Source organism: Macrotis lagotis, chromosome 2 (genome assembly GCF_037893015.1).
Source record: "Macrotis lagotis isolate mMagLag1 chromosome 2, bilby.v1.9.chrom.fasta, whole genome shotgun sequence".
Taxonomy (NCBI): Eukaryota; Metazoa; Chordata; class Mammalia; order Peramelemorphia; family Peramelidae; genus Macrotis; species Macrotis lagotis.
In genome coordinates, this window is record NC_133659.1 from 275,108,946 (window position 1) to 275,128,573 (window position 19,628).

Below are 19,628 nucleotides of genomic sequence, written 5' to 3' on the forward strand. Positions count from 1 at the left end.
TCTCACAAATAAATATACTTTGTAAATAGGTAAAAAGAATACTACCCTCTGATCATGTTTATAGCCTTCTTTGAATGTATTTGAAAATGCTAGGATTCATTTCTATTTACCAACCAACCAGGCACAAGAACACAGATGTATAATGAAGCAGCATTTATTTTCCTCTGGTGCAATGAATAGGGTGTTGTCCTTGAAGTCAAGAAGAGATGAATTCCATCCTGCCCCAAGAATTTACTATCTGGGCCATGAGTCACCTTCATCCTCCTCCTCCTCCTCCTCTTTCTTGAAATGGTCATTGGATTAAAATTATTTCACTGAGTTATCATCAGGATTCATTGAAGTAACAAATTAAAGCTATTTGACCGACCATCAAAGCCCTATGCAAATGGTAGCTAGGATGAAGATGCTGGGAAGTCAAGGCAATGAATTTTCCAAATTTCTCCAACAATAGTAATTGGTACCTTCTCTGAGACTTAGTGTCTCTAAGAGTTTTTTGAGGCACTGAGATGTGAAATGACTTTCCTAAGGTAACAGACCCAGATGTGACCTAAGAAAGGATTTGAACAAAGGGGTCTCTTTCTGTGAGGCCAAGTTCCTGTGTACTTCATTTCTCAGGAGAAGCAATAAGGTCTAAAATTGAGAATGTTGGATCTGGAGTCTTGAAGAAGAGATGAAATTTCTTCCTGTGAAACCCTGGTCAACTCATCCAAACTCTCTGATCCCCTGGAAACTTAAGACAAAGTCTTTAACGTAGATCAAAAATTCTGGAGAGCCTTGATTCACTAATGGCAGTAGCATGTTCATCAGGCAACTCAAGGTTTCAAAGAGCTCCTGCCAGAAAAGCAGATTTTCTGCTCAAAGAAAACAGGAATTGGTTTTTCTCCCCACATTTAAGAATTCTTATCCCTTGCATTTGAACTGGGACCTAAATGGGAGGAGAGGAGGAAAAACTGTAGCAAGTGTAATGTCATAATCATACTATGTCTTCTCTCCAAGTCTGTTCACAGAATTTTACTGAGCCAGTTTCTAATCTAGGTGCAACAGAGCAGTTCAGGGATTTAGCAATCAAATAGTGGTTTAATTAATTATTTTAATTGCGAGGAACAGATTTGCAATTGGGGATTGCTGTGGTGGAAGGCAGAGAATAAATCTATGATTCAAAGTGGAACGGAGAGTGAAGGTGAATCACAACATAATCATTTTGGGAGCTTGAGTGATTTTCTCAGGTTAAGCCCATGAATACAGGTCATTACAGGTGTAGTCCAGTCCAGGGTCAATGGTTGGGTTTATTGTTTCCTCATGGAGGTACTTCATTATTTTGCTTGGGGACATAACATATACTACAGTTTTCTGATTCACTTCACTAAATAAGCATAGATCAGGGAAAGGATGCAGGCTAGTCATGGTTAAGGGATGACTTCAGACTTTTTTTATTCTTTCTGACTCCCAAGTCAGAGTTCCCTGAGAAAAGGATCACTAAAGCTAAAGTTTTAGAAATTTCATTACCTATATTATACAAATGAACATGAAAATCATAATACTCTTTTTACAAGACTCATCAGAGCAATAATTGAATGTGAGAGTAGAAGGTCAGTCCAAATAAATGATGATGAAATAGTTTCTTTGTGAAATTTGGACTAGAACATACTACCTAGGCTCCTATTGTGTCTGGAAGAGTTAATAGATCATGGACACATCTAGGATTTCCAGCCTGTGTCATGAACAACCTCTGGGTGAAGGAGTAGTTTGATATGGGGCATTCAGATTGATTTCTAATCAATTTTATTATCCTTTTCTTTTATTTAAATTTTTTATTTATTTAAGCGAATAAGATTAAGTGACTTGCCCAAGGTCATACAGTTTGGCAATTATTAAGTGTCTGAGGCTGAATTTGAATTCAGGTCCTCCTGACTCCAGGGTCAGTATCTACTGCATCACCTTAGTGGCCCCTTTAAGTATCCTTTTCAAAAGAATTCATTCCTTTGAGATGTGTATAAGAGCACATGGATCAAATACCCGCTTTGGAGTTAAGAAGCCTTATTTTTCCTGATTTCAAATCCAGCCTCAGACACTTAGTAGTTGTGACCTTAGGCAAGTCATTTAGCCCTATATCCCTGTTTCCTCATCCAAGACATGAGGGGGAGAAGATAATGGCAAAGCATTCCATCATCTTTGCCTAGAAAAGACTTGGTGAGGTCATGGAGAGTTGAATAAACCTGAATGAAATAAAAATACAATACATATACATAAGGAGTAAAAAGATAATGTTTATTACATTTTACATTAGAATGCAAAGTAGATTTTCCTAAAATTGCAGAGGAATGGAACCCAAAATAGTTCAAATCAGCTTGAAAGGTGAAGGACATGTGTCCAGTTGGTGACAATGTCACTTGCTGTTCATCATGATGTGGGTGATGCTCATGCTGTTGTGGGGGCTGGCTGACCATGGGAAGAGCACAGGCAGGAGACTATTGGTAAATTGAGAATTCTTCCCTGGAGAAATGCTCAGGGTGTTGAGTACAAGTAAGCACAAAGATGAGAGTCAACTGGGCAGAGAGACATAGTACCAATCTTTGTTCCTCGAAGTATGGGGCCAATAGAAAAGATGGGTTTGATGGTCTTAGTGAAGGGCATAGGGTATATTCCAGGTATACCCCAAGCCTGGACACAGGGCCTTTCATTTAATGGTCAGGGATCCAGGAGAGCTTTGGAAATAGTGATCTTCTTCCTTCTTGACACAGTTTAGCAGTAATAGAACAGGACCAGAGTCATCCTCAGTCTTGCCCATCAAATGTTGGGTAGGCATTGCCAGGGTCCATTGAAGGAGCTGAATCACATCCATTCCTAGTACCAGTTCCTATCTGAACTGAAGGCCTGCTCAACCAAGACAAAGCAGTGTCTAGACTGCTGACCAGTAGTGTACCCAGGATGGTTGGTGTTCACTTGCTGGCCCTCCCCAACTTTCTCACTCTTCAGATCCTCAGAAACAGTCATTCAGGCATAGCTGATGTAGGGTCCACTCTGAATAGTTGGAGTATCTCTAGGATGATAAAGATGGAGTATTATCTTAACTCTCAGTTTGGAGGCTTGGCTCTTTGGGACGACACAAACTCATCTTTAATTTTTTTTTATTTTTTCCAATAAAGAAATAAAAAAAACTTTATTTACATTCAAGGATAAGGAAAAAACAATTTCCCTTTTTCTCTCATGAACAATTAAGAGAAAAATTTTCAGAAGTTTATCAGCATTTCTAGAAGAATTAAAAAGGGGGAATTACCTAGACTATGGAGGCATCAAAACTTAATTTGCTAATCCCAAAGAAAGTCAGAAAAGGAAAAATATCAGGGCTCTGCTCTGCAAAAAAAAAAATCATGGTGATTAATGGAAAACAACAGTTTGTAGGATTTAATCTTTTTAAATAGAACCTAGACGTAGGACAAAACTAGTCAGTTTGACTTTTAAAATTTAAGCTCATTCATAAGCAGGACTTGAAGTTACCAGGGTCAGATCATGTCTGACTTTTCTTCCTTCACTTCTATCAGTAAACAATTTCACTCAAAAGCATCGGGGAAAGAGAAAAACCTCTAGGCATCCTTGTGCCCCAAAGAAATGAACCATTTTACTTAGGTCTGGGGCCCTCTCAGCAACCTTTGTCAGCTTGAAGGGGGAAGTTGTTAGCAAAATACCACCACTTTACACCAGTGAATAGCTTCACCTTGTGCTCTCCTCTCAAATTTTCATTCTTCTAACTGACCTATGTCTGTAAAATTAGTTTCAAATGAGTATGAAAGGAAGCAAGATTGATAGGAATTCTATAATTATCTTAATGGTGTGAATAATAATAACCTGTCTTGGTTTCCTTTCATCATTTTTGGCTAAAACCTGAACATTGAGCAAATCTTCAATATTGATTTCACAATTGGATTCTAGGCATTCTTCAAAAGTTGTATACATATCAAGATTCAAGAAAGGATCTCCAAACCTCCAATTCTCTGTCAAAATTTCTCCACATTTTAAATCACCAAGAACCTCCCTCCCATTATGTCTAGTGGCTTGAATTTTGCCTTTGGGGTGTCTCTCTTTCAAGCTTCAGAGTCAGAGACTCAGGATTTAGTATAATTTTTCTGTACCTGAGAATCTTGTCTGAGAAACACCTCACCTTGTGGGTACACAGGCTATTCTAACAGCCATGACACAAATCATCTCCAAGTAAACCGCCACCTGGACAGTCTCAGGAGCTGGCTTGCCTCCCTGAGAGATAAGGAGAGCTGGAGTCCTTGGGAGCCAGAGTCCTTGGGAGCTGGACATTCTGCCCCACTGTCCAAGGGCACTAGACACAGCTGTACCTTATCATCTCCTCCCTAACATACCCTCCTATCCTGTAATGCAAGAAGCTGCACCTATACATCGCTTGCCCCCCCCAACAATTACCTCATTATTCTTTGTTCTACACCTGAAGACCTAACAGTATATATGTAATAGCTAAGCAATAATAAAATTGAGCTGGAGGCATAAGGCAGTAGTGGCTTGACTCCTTACTCTCAGCTCCCCTCCTGGAGGGAGGTTGCCGCTGTGGGCCCCAAGGAAGCAAGCCACAACAAATTCACCTCATTCCATTGGCCCTATACTTCAATGCCCATGCTTCCCTTTGTACAGGGTTCTATTGAAGGCAGAATAGTCCAAAGATGAAAAGCACCAGAAAACCAGGAAGGAACTGATTCATTGTCACCTCTCATTAGTCTCCACAAGAAAAGACAATGTTTTTTTTTATTTATTTTTTATTTTTGTTCTTTCTGGTCATTGTCTTTTGGTCATTGTGTTACCAAGACAGCAATGTCAATGTTCTTCCACAAGACACTGTGTCATGGATACCAATGAAAAGAGGGGACTTGTCACTGGAAAGGGTATTCATAAGCACTGGCAAGTCTTTGCAGACCAATGAGACAGTAGTGGGATCCTTTGGTGATTACTTTCTCCACATTCTTGGCATACTTCTGGAGCTTCTTTTGATATTTCTTTTGGGGATTTTCTCCACCTGTCTGTTTCTTCAGGTGCTGGTAACTCTCTGGAAGAAAGGGAAAGTGAGCTTTCTTGGTGTGGGGCCCTCCTCGCCCCTGGCCTCATCCTGGATATCTGAAGTCTGAAACCGCTCTTCTTCCCCTCCAGTCTCCTCCCCCCCTCCTCTTCTTCTAATGGTGGATGCTTCAGGAGACAGGACTCCCCCTCCTATTGCTTCTGCCTCAGGAACCAGGGGAGGTATCTGCTGTCCCCCTTCCCTTGGGGTCTGGAGCACATGGTCATTCTGCTGATGGGGCTGCTGAACTGTGAGGGGCTCACTGACTGGCTTCTTGCCTCCAACTCCCTGATGTCCTCATGGGGTTGGTGGTCTGCTTCCTGATGATCTGGCATGAGGTGCTGAAGGACTGGCCTATGGTGGGAGAGTCCACGAGTTCTATTCAAGGCAATACATCTGGACAGGAGATGCTCTGCTTTTATAATACGTAGCCCTGCTCCTTTGATGTCTCCCCAAGAAAGTGTGAACTCTCCAAGCCTGAAATCCTTAATTTCAACCTGTTAACCCTTGCTGGTTGCAGCAGCCCAGCCCCAAGACTTCATACTTCTGCTTGACTTCCCTGGATTATGAAAGAGAATTTTCACCAAGCTCAGAATGTGCATGTGTTTATAAGGGGCAATACTATGAAAACATAGAATTTTAGCTCAAAGTATCTTCAAATCTGATTTCTGCAAAGACTCTTGGTAGAAAGAAAAGTCTATAAACTGATTCTTTCTTCCCTCCTTTCATATCCCTATTCCTCCATATTCTTCTTCTCTCTCTCTCTCTGTCCTTATAAGGAATCATACTCTTACATACAGGTGCTCTGTCCAAAGGAATATAAATTTTGATTTCTTAAACCTCTCAAGATATTTTTAGAATTGGGGACCTGATCTTTAATTATTTATCCTATTGTTATTTTTTAACTTGGAAAATTAACTGTTGTTTCATGTAGTTTTCATTTATTATATCTTGAAATAGAGCCCTGGAAAACATCTTTGAAGCTTTGGATTCAATTGGAGCTACTTGGCTATGCTGTATACTCAAATCATTCTGAGTCTTATTGATTGTCCAAGAACAGGTCTCAGCTCAAGCCTCCCTTGTTCATTTTTGAGAATTTTCTCAGAGTCAGTGAAAATAGCAATTATCTTCTGAACAGAAATCCTGAAGGTCTTCACCCTCTCACATTCATTGTTTTAAGTAAGCTAGTCCATCTTTTGTCTCAATTTTTTCATACCTTGAAATCACTGAATGAATGTTATGTCAGAGGAACTGAGACCTGAGAAAGCCCTTAGCTCAAAAAGATCAAGGTCTCCCATTGCATTCAGGGCCATCTCCATGCTTTCTTTCTTTTTTTGATATATGTTATTTTATTTTTCCCTGGTTACATGTAAAAACATATCTCAACATTCACTTTTAAAATCTTGAGTTTCAAATTCTCTCCCTTCTTCCCACCCTCCTCCCCCTCATTAAACAAGCAAATTATTTGATAATCATGCATAACATTATCATAAGAATTATATTATGGAAGTAAACATACCCCCCCACCCCCGCAAACACACACATTTTCCAGAACAAAATAGAGACTTCAAGAAAAATAAAGTAAAAAAAAAAAAAGCATGTTTCAATCTGTTTTCAGACTCTATCAGCTCTGATTTTAGGATATATAGTATCCTTTATCTTAAGCCTTCCAGAGTTGTCCTGGGTCACTGAATTGCTGAGAAAAAGTAGGTTATTCACAGTTGATCATCCTATAATATTGATGTTATTTTGAATAAATTATATTTCCTATTGCATCTGCTCATTTAAGTATTTTTTTATTGAGAGTATTCTGTTTATCATTTCTTATAACAGAGTAGCAATCCATCAAAAATCACATAACATCAGTTTGGGCATTTCTTCTATTTCCAGTTCCTTGTCAACAGAAAAAAAAAAAAAACCCTGCAAATATCTTTATACATATAGGTCCTGGTATTGCTAGATCAAAGCAAAAACATGGTTTTATAGCCCTTTGGGCATAGTTCCAAAGTGCTCTACAGAATTTTTGAATCATTTCACAACTTCTTCAACAATGCATGAATGTCTCATTTTCCCTATATCCATTCCATTTGTCATGTTCTCTTTCTGTCCTACTAGCCAATTTAATAGGTATGAAGTAGTATCTCATAATTGTTCTGATTTTCATTTCTCCTTTTAATAAGTGAGTTGGGACATTTTTTGAAAATAAGGCTATAGATAGCATTGATAATCTCATCTTAAAACTGTTCATATCTTTTGCTGATTTATTGATTGAGGAATGGCTCTTATTTTGTATAAAATTTACTCAGCTTTTATCAGAGGAAGTTGTTTCAATATTTTTCCTGAAAATTATGATGGCTAACTGTATTTCCCTCCATCCTATTCCCTCCACCCCCATTTATTCTATTCTCTTTCTACTTCTATCCTGTCCCTCCTCAAGTTTTTTTTTTGCATCTGCCTCCTCTGACAATCTTCCATTCCTTCTATCACCCTCTCCCCTTTTCTCCCACCCCCTTCCCCTCCTACTTTCCTCTAGAGTAAAATAGATTTCTATACGCAATTAAGTGTGTATGTTATTTCCTTTCTGAACCAATTCTGATGAGAGTAAGACTCATTCAGTCTCCCTCATCTCCTGCCTCTTCCACTTCACTGCAAATACTTTTTCTTACCTCTTTTATGTGAAATAACTTACCCCATTCTATCTCCCCTTTTCTCTCTCTGTTTTTTTTTTTTTACCAAGACAGGTAAAGTCATTTTTATTAAATATACAAAAGCAAAATAAATTTTAAGGCTAGAAAATTCGAGCTCTTAAAATACCACTGTATTCAAATAAATTACTTAGATAAATGTAACTTTTACATATACAGGTCTTGTTTCTGGACTGTTTAAATAATTTTATTATTTTTGAGAAAACACTTATCATTTGATATTATTTAAGTTTTGCAGATACTACTTTGTTAAGAATTAGGTTTCCCTCAGGGCTCCCAATTTAAGCTTCAAATGGTTGTTTTTGAGTGTTTTATGCTGGTGGTATTCCTCTTCAGTGCACAAAACATCAGAAAAGAATTTGACAATTTTACAATTTACAACATGACTTGTTATTTTTTTGCAAGGCAATGGGGTTAAGTGACTTGCCCAAGGCCACACAGCTAAGTAATTATTAAATGTCTGAGGCTGGATTAAGGCCGGTACTCTATGCACTGTGCCACCCAGACACCCCTAGACTGTGTTTAAACTATAACATCTAAGGTGTTATCTTTCTACCGTTAAAAGTTAACAACCTTGGCTACTAATTTTTTGGGTTTTTGTGGTTTGGGAGCCTCTAAAATTTCTTCATAATTTGCACTCATCCCCTGAATCCAACGACCAACTGTGACCTTGTTATCTGAATTCTGATTTTCAGGACAATCTTTCTTAAAATGTTCCACAGAACCACAAAGTCTACAACCACCACCTTCAGCATAAAGTCCTTTAGGATTATCAGGACAGAATCTAGACAGCTGTCCCCTCTCCACAAATGAAACATTTTGCAAAAGGAAATTCTCCCATAGCTGGGTCTACTTTGGCTTTGCATTTGGTTATTTCATGTTCAGTGGAACCACAGCAGTAACAGATTCCAGTGCCCATATCTTGACTCTCAAGGACAGCAGGGCAATCTACAACTCCATGGCCTGGTTTTCTGCAATGATAACAGACCTGTGCATTTTCCTTTATTTTTTGTCTTTTCAACCTCCTTCCTTCTTGGCAACTATCTTTTTTTGAGAGCTGTTGTTATTTCTTTTCTTATTTCCAGACTATCTCCTATCACATTCCCATTCTGTTTTAGATATTCCATGAATCCATTTACATCTTGATTGGTATAAGATTTTTTTTTCTTGTTTTTTTGATTGGGGTGGATCATTCTTAAGGGAGAGCCCATTGGAATGAAAGTGTTTATCCTTTTGTAGATTTTGGGTTCCTCTCTCCATTGAGCCCTTCTTCATGTCTTCCCATGATGCTGCTTTCAAAGCTTTCTTATTATGTATTGTGTTGGTTCGTGCCCACCTGGTCATGGTTTCAACCAAAGTACCTGCCGTGACATGAGCCTGCCTCCCCCGGAGCAGGGCCCTCGGCCCGGAAGTGAGCGAGAGAAGGAAGTTCCGGAGCACGCGCCAGGCACCCGGAAGAGGAAAGCCGCACTCCTGACCCAACCTTTCCTCTTTCTCCTAGTATATTCCTCTTACTCATTAACTCCATCTTTTTCATATATTATCTCTTCATATTTAACTCTCATCTGCACCTTGTCTACATATGCTCCTTCTAACTGTCATAATAAATGAAAATTTTTATGTGTGTTATCAGTAATCATCATACTGTGCAGGAATACAAGCAGTTCAGCATCATTAAGTCCCTTATGATTTGCCTTTTCCTGTCTACATTTTTATGCTTCACTTGAATCTCACAATCAAAGATCAAATTTTCTGTTCAGCTCTGGTCTTTTCATCAGGAAAGTTTGAAAGTTTCTTATTTCATTGAATAGCCATCTTTTCCCCTGAAAGAGTATGTTCAATTTAGTTGGGTGGCTGATTCTTGGTTGTAATTCAGACTCCTTTGCCTTCTGGGATATCATATTCCAAGCCCTCTGATGCCTTGGTGTAGAAGTTGCTAAATCTTGTGTTAGTATAAATGTAGCTCCATGATGATTGAATTGTTTCTTTCTGGCCACTTGCAATATTTTCTCCTTGACCTGGGAGCTCTGAAATAGGCCTGGTGGTTTTCATTTGGGGATATCTTTCAGGAGGTGAATGATGGATTCTTTCAATTTCCATTTTACCCTTTCCTTCTAGAATATCAGGGCATTTTTCCTTTGTTAATTTCTTGAAAAATGATATCTAGGATCTTTTTTGATCTTGATTTTCAGGTAATCCCATAATGTTAAAATTATCTCTACCAGACTTATTGTCCAGGTCAGTTGTTTTTTCAATGTTATATATTTCCCACTTTTTTCTAGCCTTTTATTTTTTTGGTTTTGTTTTATTATTTCTTCATATTTCCCAAAGTCATCAGTTTCCCTTTGCTCAATTCAATATTTTAATAAATTATTTTCTTCAGTGAGCTTTTGTATTTCCTTTGCTATTTAGTCACTTCTGCTTTTTTAAACGACTCTTCCCCTCATTGACTTTTTGAACCTCTTTTTCATTTAGTCCTGTCTGTTTTTTTTCTTTTTTCTTTTTTTCTTTTTCCTGTGTGGTTTTTAAGAAGTTATTTTCTTCACTATTTATTGTGACTTCTGCACTAAGCTGTTCACAATTTTTCCATATCACTTTCATTTCTCTTTCAAATTTTTCCTGTAATTCTTTTACTTGATTTACAAAATTCTTTTTGAGCTCTACCATGGCATGGATATAGAAGTTTTGATTTTATCTTTTGAATGTGTACTTTTGTTTTTTGTGTTTTGCAAGGTAATGGGGTTAAGTGATTGCCCAAGGTCACAAAGCTAAGTAATTATTAAGTATTTGAGGTCAAATTTGAACTTAGGTCATCCTTGACTCCAGGGCCACTGCTCTATCCATTGTGTCACCTAGCTGCCCCCCCCCCCCCAGTGTGTGTATTTTGACTTTCCTTATGATCTTAGTAACCTTCTATGCTAAGATTTATTTCCTTTTGTTGTTTGCTCATTTCTCCAGCAGGTGACTCCTTTTTAACTCTTTTATAAGATAGGACTCTGCTTACAGCTTGGAGGACATAGTGTGCCCAGTTTAGGGTCATTTTGGGAATTATTTTCAGAACTACTTGTAGGAATTTGCACGTTTTCATTTCTTCCAAGATATAAGGAAAGATCTATGTTCTAGTGTGTGGGTGGGTTCCCTGCTCCCCATGGCAGTAGCATGGTCAAAGCAACGGAGTCCTACCTCAATGATAGCAAAGAGAGCCCTGTAATTGCTTTGTGGCCCCCTTAGTATCCTTGGACTGAAAACTCTGAAAACAGATTTCATAAATATATACATATATATATAATAAAAAATATATAAATATAAAATAAAAGCATAAATTTACCAGATAAATATAAGAAACAAATCCACTAAAAACACTGAAATGTAGTAGTAAAATTCATAGTCACAAATGTCTATGCAACAATGAACAACTATATTTATTCTTATGAGAACAATCAGACAGTACAGTTTAATGAAACAAATTCTAGCAGAACAAGATGGTGGAGAGAAACTAAGATGTTCCCAGAGCTTTTCCTAACCTCCCTCTGAAGTATGTTTAAGTGAAGCCTCTAAATAGACTTTAAAGTAACAGAACCCACAAAAAGCCAAAGTGAAACAACTTTTCAGCTAAAGGTATCCTGAAGGGGCTTCAGGAAAGGTCTGCCTCATGAAGGTAAAAGGGGAATGTAACCCAGCATGGGTGGGGGAACTGAGAAGTCTGAGGGAGGCTTTTAGCTATGATACAGAGCAGTAACCAAGATCCCAATCCCAACATGGAAAGCAAACTTCTAGCCCTGAAATGCTTGTGCACCAAGTGGGACTGGCTAGGGTGAGGCTACCCTAATGCAGAGGGCAAGCCTCGAACATCTGAAATTCTAGTGCAGAAAGCCAGAGCACAGAATCTTGTCCCACCACACAAAAAAGCTTGGGAATACACCTCCTGTGTCCCAGAAGCAGAGTTCAATTTTTAAAATGAGCAAAAAACCAAAAAAAGAGCCCTAACCATAGAAAGCTATTATGATGACAGAAAAGCTCAAAATGCCATTTCAGAAGGGGCAAAATTCTTACATGTGAAACCTCAAAGGGTATTATGAATTTGCAATAAAACCAAAAACTGCTCTTGGAAAAATTCAAAGAGGATTTTAAAAATCACATAACAGAGGTAGAAGAAAAATTGGAAAAAAGAAGAGTCATGCAGGAGAACTAAGAAAAATTAGAAAAAAAGTACAAAAATTGACTAAAAACAATACCTTGAAAAGTAGAATTGACCAAATGGAAATGAAAAACAGCTCTTTTAAAAGCAGAATTGACTAACTGGAAAAAGAGACACAAAGGCTAATGAAAGAATATAAATCCACAAAAATTAGAATTGGGCAAGCAGAAACTAATGACTTTATAATACATCAAAAATCTATCAAACAAAACCCCCAAACTGGAAAAATAGAAGGAAAATGTAAAGTATCTCCTAAGAAAAATGACTGACCTGGAAAACAGATCCAGAAGAGATAATTTGTGAATTATTGGTCTACCTGAAAGTCACAATCAGATAAAAGGGCCTGGACAATATCTTTCAGGATATTATCAAGGAAGAGTGTCCTTATAGCCTAGAACAAGAGGGTAAAATAATACTTGATAGAATTCACAGATAATCTCCAGAAAAAAATCCCCAAATAAAAACTCCAAACAATATTGTAGCCAATTTTCAGAATTATCAACTAAAGGAGGAAATACAGTAAGCAGTCAGAAAGAAATAATTCGAATACCCAGGAGTTAAAGTCAGATTATGTGACCTCAATATTAAAAGATCAGATGGCCTGGAATACAATATTGTGAAGGTCAAAGGAGCTTGGATAAGAGCCAAGAATCAACATCTTACAAAATTCAGCATATTCTTTCAGGGGGAAAAGGCATACATTCAAAGAAATAGTGACTTCCAAACTTCCAAAAAAGAAAAAAAAGTGGATTTTAAATATAAGATGCATAAAAAGGTAAAATGGAAAGAAAAAATGATGTTAGTCAATAAGACCAAATTGTTTACATTCCAACATGGGAAGATAATATTGTTACTCTTAAGAACTTTATCTCTATTAGGAGAGTTGAAAACAGCATACTTAGCCAGAGGGTATAGGCATAAACTTATTATGATATAATAATACTTATAACTATGGAGAATTGTATTTCTATTAGGAGAATGAAAGCAGAATATTTAGAGAGAGGATTGCATTTAAGACGGTATAAAATAATATACCTTTATCTGGTATTATTCTGGGAGAAGAAGGGAGAGACAGAAGAGGGTAAACCATATCACATTAAGAAGCACAAAGAACCTATTATAATAGGTTGTATACAGGAAAAGAAGGAAGGGTGTGAGCATTGAGTGAATCTTACTTTCCACAGATTTGGTTCAAAAACATACTTTTCCAATTGGGTTTAGAAATTTATACTACCCTACTAGCAAGTGAGAGGGCAATGGGGCAAGAAAGGGGGAGGAAGAGCTGATAGAAGAGAGGGCAGATTGAAGCGGTTGGAGATCAAAAGCAAAATACTGGTGAGGGATAGGGTGAAAGGAAAGGAAAAATTATAAATGGGGAAAATATGACAGAGAGAAATACAGAGTTAGGTATCATAACTGTGAATATGAATGGGACGAACTCTTCTATAAATTGAAAGTGGATAGCAAAGTGATATAAAAACCAGAATTTTACAATATACGATTCTACAAAAATACATTTGAAGCAGAGAAATACACACAGAATAAAGATAAAAGACTGGAGCAGAATAGATTATGCTTCCGTTGAAGTTGAAAAAAAAACAGGAGTAGCAATTCTGAACTCCGGCAAAACAAAAGCAAAAATAAACTTTATTAAAAGAGATAAAGAAGGAAATTACATTTTGCTAAAAGGCTCCATAGACAATGAAGTAATAGCAATACTTTGTATGAGTGTGTGTGTATATATTTATATATAAATATATATGTAATATGTATGTATACATGTATACATTCCAAGTAGTATATCATTCAAATTCTTTTTTTTTTAGTTTTTTTTGCAAGGCAAGTGGGGTTAAGTGGCTTGCCCAAGGCCACACAGCTGGGTAATTATTAAGTGTCTGAGGCCAGATTTGAACTCAGGTACTCCTGACTCTTGGGCCGGTGCTCTATCCACTGTACTACCTAGCCTCCCCCCTAGCATTCAAATTCTTAAAGAATTTACAGGAGTTACAGGAAGAAATAGATAGTAACTCTAGCAGGGGATCTTAACTGCTGTTTCTTAAATTAGATAAATCTAACTTCAAAATAAATTAGAAAGAAGTAAAGATGGTAAGAATTGAATCTTAGAAAAGTTTAATATGATGGACCTCTGGAGAAAATTGAAGGGATATAGAAAGGAATATTCTTTTTTTTCAGTAGCACATATCACTCAGACAAAAACTGACCATATTTTAGACTATTAAAAATAGTCTAATAATCAAATCAAATGAGAGAGGCAGAAATATTAAATGATGCCTTTTCAGATCATGATGCAGTAAAAATTACATGTAATAAAGGATCATGGAAATAGAAGTTAAAGATTAATTGGAAACTAAATAGTCATATTAAAGAATGATTAGATTAAACAACAAATTATAGAAATAATCTCAATTTCATCCAAGGCAATGACAATAATGAGATATCATACCAAACTTGTGGGGTGTAGCCAAAGCAATTATTAGGATAAATTTTATATTTCTAAGTGCATATATGAAATAATAAGAGAAATAAAATCAATGAATTGGGCACACAACTAAAAAAGTTACAAAAAGAACAAGTTAAATATCTCTACCAAATTAGGAAATTCTTAAAATCAAAGGTGAGGATAATAAAATTGAAAGTATGAAAACTATTGAACTAATAAATAAACTAAGAATTGGTTTTTGAAAAAATGCAAGAAAAAAGATTTTTAAAAGAAAGAATAAAACCAAATTATTAAAATTAAAATAGCAAATTAGCACCTATGAATAAGAAGTCATTTTGCTGAACTATATGCCAATGAGCTTGAAAATTTATGTGAATATTAACAATAATGCAAATTGACCAGAGTAGCAGAAGAAGAAATAAAATCCTTAACCCCATTTTAGGGGGGAAAAAAATTGAACAATCCATCAATGAACTTCCTAAGAAAAAAATCTCCAGGATCAGATGAATTCACAAGTGTATTCACTAGATATTTAAAGAGCAATAAATTATAATACTATGTAAACTATTTGAAACAATAGATGAAGAAGTCCTAACAAATTCCTTTTTTATGATACAAATAAGGAACAGATACGTAAACCAGGAAGAGCCAAAACTGAGAGAAAATTATTAATCAATTTCCCTAATAAATATTGACAGGAAAATTTAAATGGAATATTAGTAAAGATATTACACAAGCTATCATCAAGATAATACAGTATGAATAAATTCCTGATATTTATACCAAGAATTCAAGACTGGATCAATATTAGCAGCATAATTGATCATATCAGTAACAAAATTATTATGATCCTATGATTATCTCAATAGATGTTGAAAAAGCTTTTGACAAAATACAACACATCCATTCCTATTAAAAACACTAGAGAACATAGGAATAAATGTAGCTTTCTTTAAAATGATTAGCAATATCTATCCAAAAATCATCAGCAAGCAATATATATATATAATGGGGATAAACTAGAAACATTTCCAGTAGGATCAGGAGTGAAACAAGGATGCCTTTTTTTTCCACCATTATTATTCAATGTTGTATTAGAGATGTTTGTTTTAGCAATAAGAGAAGAAAAGAAATAGAAAGAATTAGAATGTGTAATGAGTAAACAAAACTTTTTGCAAATGGCAATGGTATACTCAGAGAGTCTCAGAAAATCAACTAAAATTACTTGAAGCAATTAACAACTGTAGCAAAATTGTAGAACATAAAATAAACCCACATAAATCACCTGCATTTTTATATGATACCAACAAAGTCTAGCATCAAGAGATAGAAAGAGAAATTCCATTCAAAGTAACTGTAGACTACATAAAATACTTGGGAATCTACATCAGTCTATAAAGCTACATCAATCTGCATCAATCTACAAATATTTGGATATAATTGTAAAATTTTTTATACAAATAAAATCAGAACTAAACAAGTAAAAAAATATCAGTTGCTAATGGGTAGGCTGAACTAATATACTAAAAATGAAAATTTTGCCTAAATAAATCTGCTTATTTAGTGCCATACCAATTAAACTACCGAAAAATTATTTTCTAGAGCTAGGAAAAATAGTGACTAAATTCACACAGAGGAACAAAAGATAAAAAATATCTATGGAATTAAGGAAGAGAAATGCAAAAGAAGGTGGCCTTGCCATACCAGAACTAAAACTATATTATAAAGTGTCAGTTATCAAAAGTATTTAGAATTGGCTAATAAATAGAGTGGTGGATCGGTGTGGAAAGGTTAGGTGCCCAAGACACAGTATTAAATAACTTTATTAGTCTATTGTTTGATAAACCAAACCACTTCATCTTCTGGGATAAGAATTCACTTTTTGACAAATCTGCTGGGAAAACTGAAAAATAATGTCACAGAAATGAGACTTAGATCAACAACTCATACCCTAAGCTAAGATAAGGTCAAAATGAACATATGATTTAGTTTTTTTTTTTTGCAAGGCAAATGGGGTTAAGTGGCTTGCCCAAGGCCACACAGCTAGGTAATTATTAAGTGTCTGAGACCGGATTTGAACCCAGGTACTCCTGACTCCAGGACCAGTGCTTTATCCACTGCACCACCTAGCAGCCCCATGAGCATATGATTTAGACATAAAAGGTGATACCATAAGCCAATGAGAAAGCAAGGAATTATAGATCTGTCAGATTTATGGAGGAGAATTTGTGACCAAAGAAGAGAAGAGAACAATATGAAATGAAAAATTGATAATTTTGATTACATTAAACTGAAAAGTTTATATACAAACAAAACCAATACAATCAATATTAGAAAGAATGCAGAGAGCTGGGAAACAACTTTTACAGACAGTGTTTCTGATAAAAAATATTTCTAAAATATGTAGAGAAATAAGTCAAATTTATAAGACTACAAATCATTCCATATCAATAACAAATCTATCAAGAATCATATGATTATGTCAATAGATGCTGGAAAAGCTTTTTAACAACACCCATTCTTATTAAAAACACTAAACGCAATAAAAAATAAATGGTGTTTTTCTTAAAATGATAAGCAGTATCAACCTAAAACCATCAGCAAGAATTATATGTGATGGGGACAAGCTAGAAGTATTCCCAATATGATCAGAGGCAAAGTTATGTCCATTTTCACCATTATTTTTTGATATTGTATTAGGAAAAAAAGATATCTTTTAGCAATAATAGAAGAAAAAGAAATGGAATGAGTTAGAATATACAATGAGGAAACAGAACTCTCACTCTTTTATTTCTTTATTTTTATTTTTTTTAGAAAGATTTTTATTTAGAATTTTACAATTTTTCCCCTAATTTTGCTTCTCTCCCCTCACTCCCCCCAGAAGGCAGTCCATAAGTCTTTACATTGTTTCCATGGTATACAATGATCTAAGTTGAATGTGATAAGAGAAAAGTCATATCCTCAAGGAAGAAAAATAAAATATAAGAGATTGCAAAATTACATAAGATAATGGCTTTTTTTTAAATTAAAGGTTAAATTAAAGGTCTTTGGTCATTCTTCAAACTCCACAATTCTTTTTCTGAATACAGGTGGTATTCTCCTTACAGATACTCCAAAATTGTGCCTAATTGTTGCACTGATGGAATGAGCAAGTCCATCAAAGTTGATCATTATCCCCATGTTGCTGTTAGGGTGTACAATATTCTTCTGGTTCTGCTCATCTTATTTAGCATCAGTTCATGCAAATCCCTCTAGGCTTCCCTGAAATCCCATCCCTCCTCGTTTCTTATAGAACAATAGTGTTCCATAGTTTGCTAAGCCATTCCCCAATTGAAGGACATTTACTTGATTTCCAATTCTTTGCCACCACAAACAGGACTGCTATGAATATTTTTGTACAAGTGATGTTTTTACCCTTTTCCCTAAATTCTTCAGGATATAGATCCACTAGTGATATTGCTGGATCAAGGGGTATGCAGTTTTGTTGCCTTTTGGGTGTAATTCCAAATTTCTCTCCAGAAAGGTTGGAGGAGTTCACAGCTCCACTAACAATGTATTAGTGTCTCAGAGTTCCTACATCCCTTCCAACATTGATCATTGTCTTTTCTGGTCATATTGGCCAGTCTGAGCTCCCACTCTTTTAAGAAGATATGATAGTGTATTCAGAGAATCTTAGAAAAATCAACCAAATGCTATTTTTTTAAAAACATTTTATTTGTTTTCCAATTATATACAATTGTAATATGTACCCATCATTTTTTGCAAGGCTCTGAATTCTACAATTCCCCCCCCCCCAAAGGCTGTCTGGCAGTCTATACATTGTTTCCATGCCATACATTGATGTAAATTGAATGTTATAAGAGCAAACATAAGAATAAACATAACCCCCCCCAAAGAAGATGGGAAATCTCAGGAAGAGAGAGAGAGAGAGAGAGAGAGAGAGAGAGAGAGAGAGAGAGAGATTGTATTTTAGTCTGTGTTCAGATTCCAATGGCTCTGTCTCTGGGATGAGTTGCTTTCTTTATCATAAGTCTACCAGAGAAGTTGCTTCAATATTTTTCCCTCAGTTGCTATTACTAGCTGTACCTCCACTCTATTTCTCCCCACTCTCATTTATTCAGTTCTCTCTCTCTCCTTTCATCCTGGCCCTATCCAAAAACGTGTTGCATCTGAGTACCCTCCCCCTTGATCTTCCCTCTCTTCTATCACCTATTCCCCCCTTCCCTCCCCCCCCCATTCCCCCTCATCCTGTCTCTTTCCTCCCATCCTTCTCCAAGACAGATTTCCTCACCCTATTAAGTGTGCGTGCCATTTCCTCCCTGAGCCATTTCCAGTGAGAATGAAGGCTCATTCATTCCCCCCCCTTGCCTCCCCCCCCTCCGTCCCCTCCATTGAAAAAGCTTTTTTTTTGACTCTTATGTGAAATCTCTCAGCTTTTTCTTCATCTCCTTTTCCTTCCTCCCAGTACTTTTCCCCCCATTGCCCATTGACTCCATCCCTTTACCACATCATACCATTATATTCCACTTCTTCCTATGTCTTGTCTATATATGGTCCTTCTAACAGCTCTTATAAATGAGAAAGTTCATATGAATTATCAGGATCTTCTTCCCTTGCAGGAATACAAACAGTTTAACACCATCAAGTTCCTCATAATTAGTTCCTCTCTTCCACTCCCTCTATGGTTCACCAGCATCCTGTACCTGGAGATCAAACTTTCTGTTCAGCTCTGGTCTTCTCATTAGGAAAGTTTGAAAGTCCCCTGTTTATTTGAAAATCCATCTTTTCCCCTGAAAGAGGATGTTCAGTTTTGCTGGGTAGTTGATTCTCAGTTGTAAACCAAGATCTTTTGCCTTCCAAAATATCATATTCCAATCCCTATGAGCCTTTAATGTAGATGCTTCAAGATCCTGTGTAATCCTGACTATGGAGTCTCAGTAGTTGAATTGTCTGTTTCTGGCAGCTTTTAGAATTTTCTCTTTGATTTGGGAATTTTGGAATTTGGCTATAATATTCCTGGAAGTTTTTCTTTTGGGATCCCTTTCAGGGGGTGACCAGTGAATTCTCTTGATTTCTATTTTAACCTCAGCTTCTAGGATCTCAGGGTAATTTTACTGTATTATTTCTTGAAAAATGAAGTCTAGGCTCTTCTCCTGGTTGTGGCTTTCAGATAGTCCAATAATTTTCAAA

General features: G+C 36.3%; 1 pseudogene; it reads right to left on the bottom strand.

The window, feature by feature from the left end:
• Positions 1 to 7,955: 7,955 nt before the first annotated feature.
• LOC141511702 (zinc finger CCHC domain-containing protein 9 pseudogene) lies at positions 7,956 to 9,175 on the bottom strand (annotated as a pseudogene).
• Between the last annotated feature and the right edge of the window lie 10,453 nt (positions 9,176 to 19,628).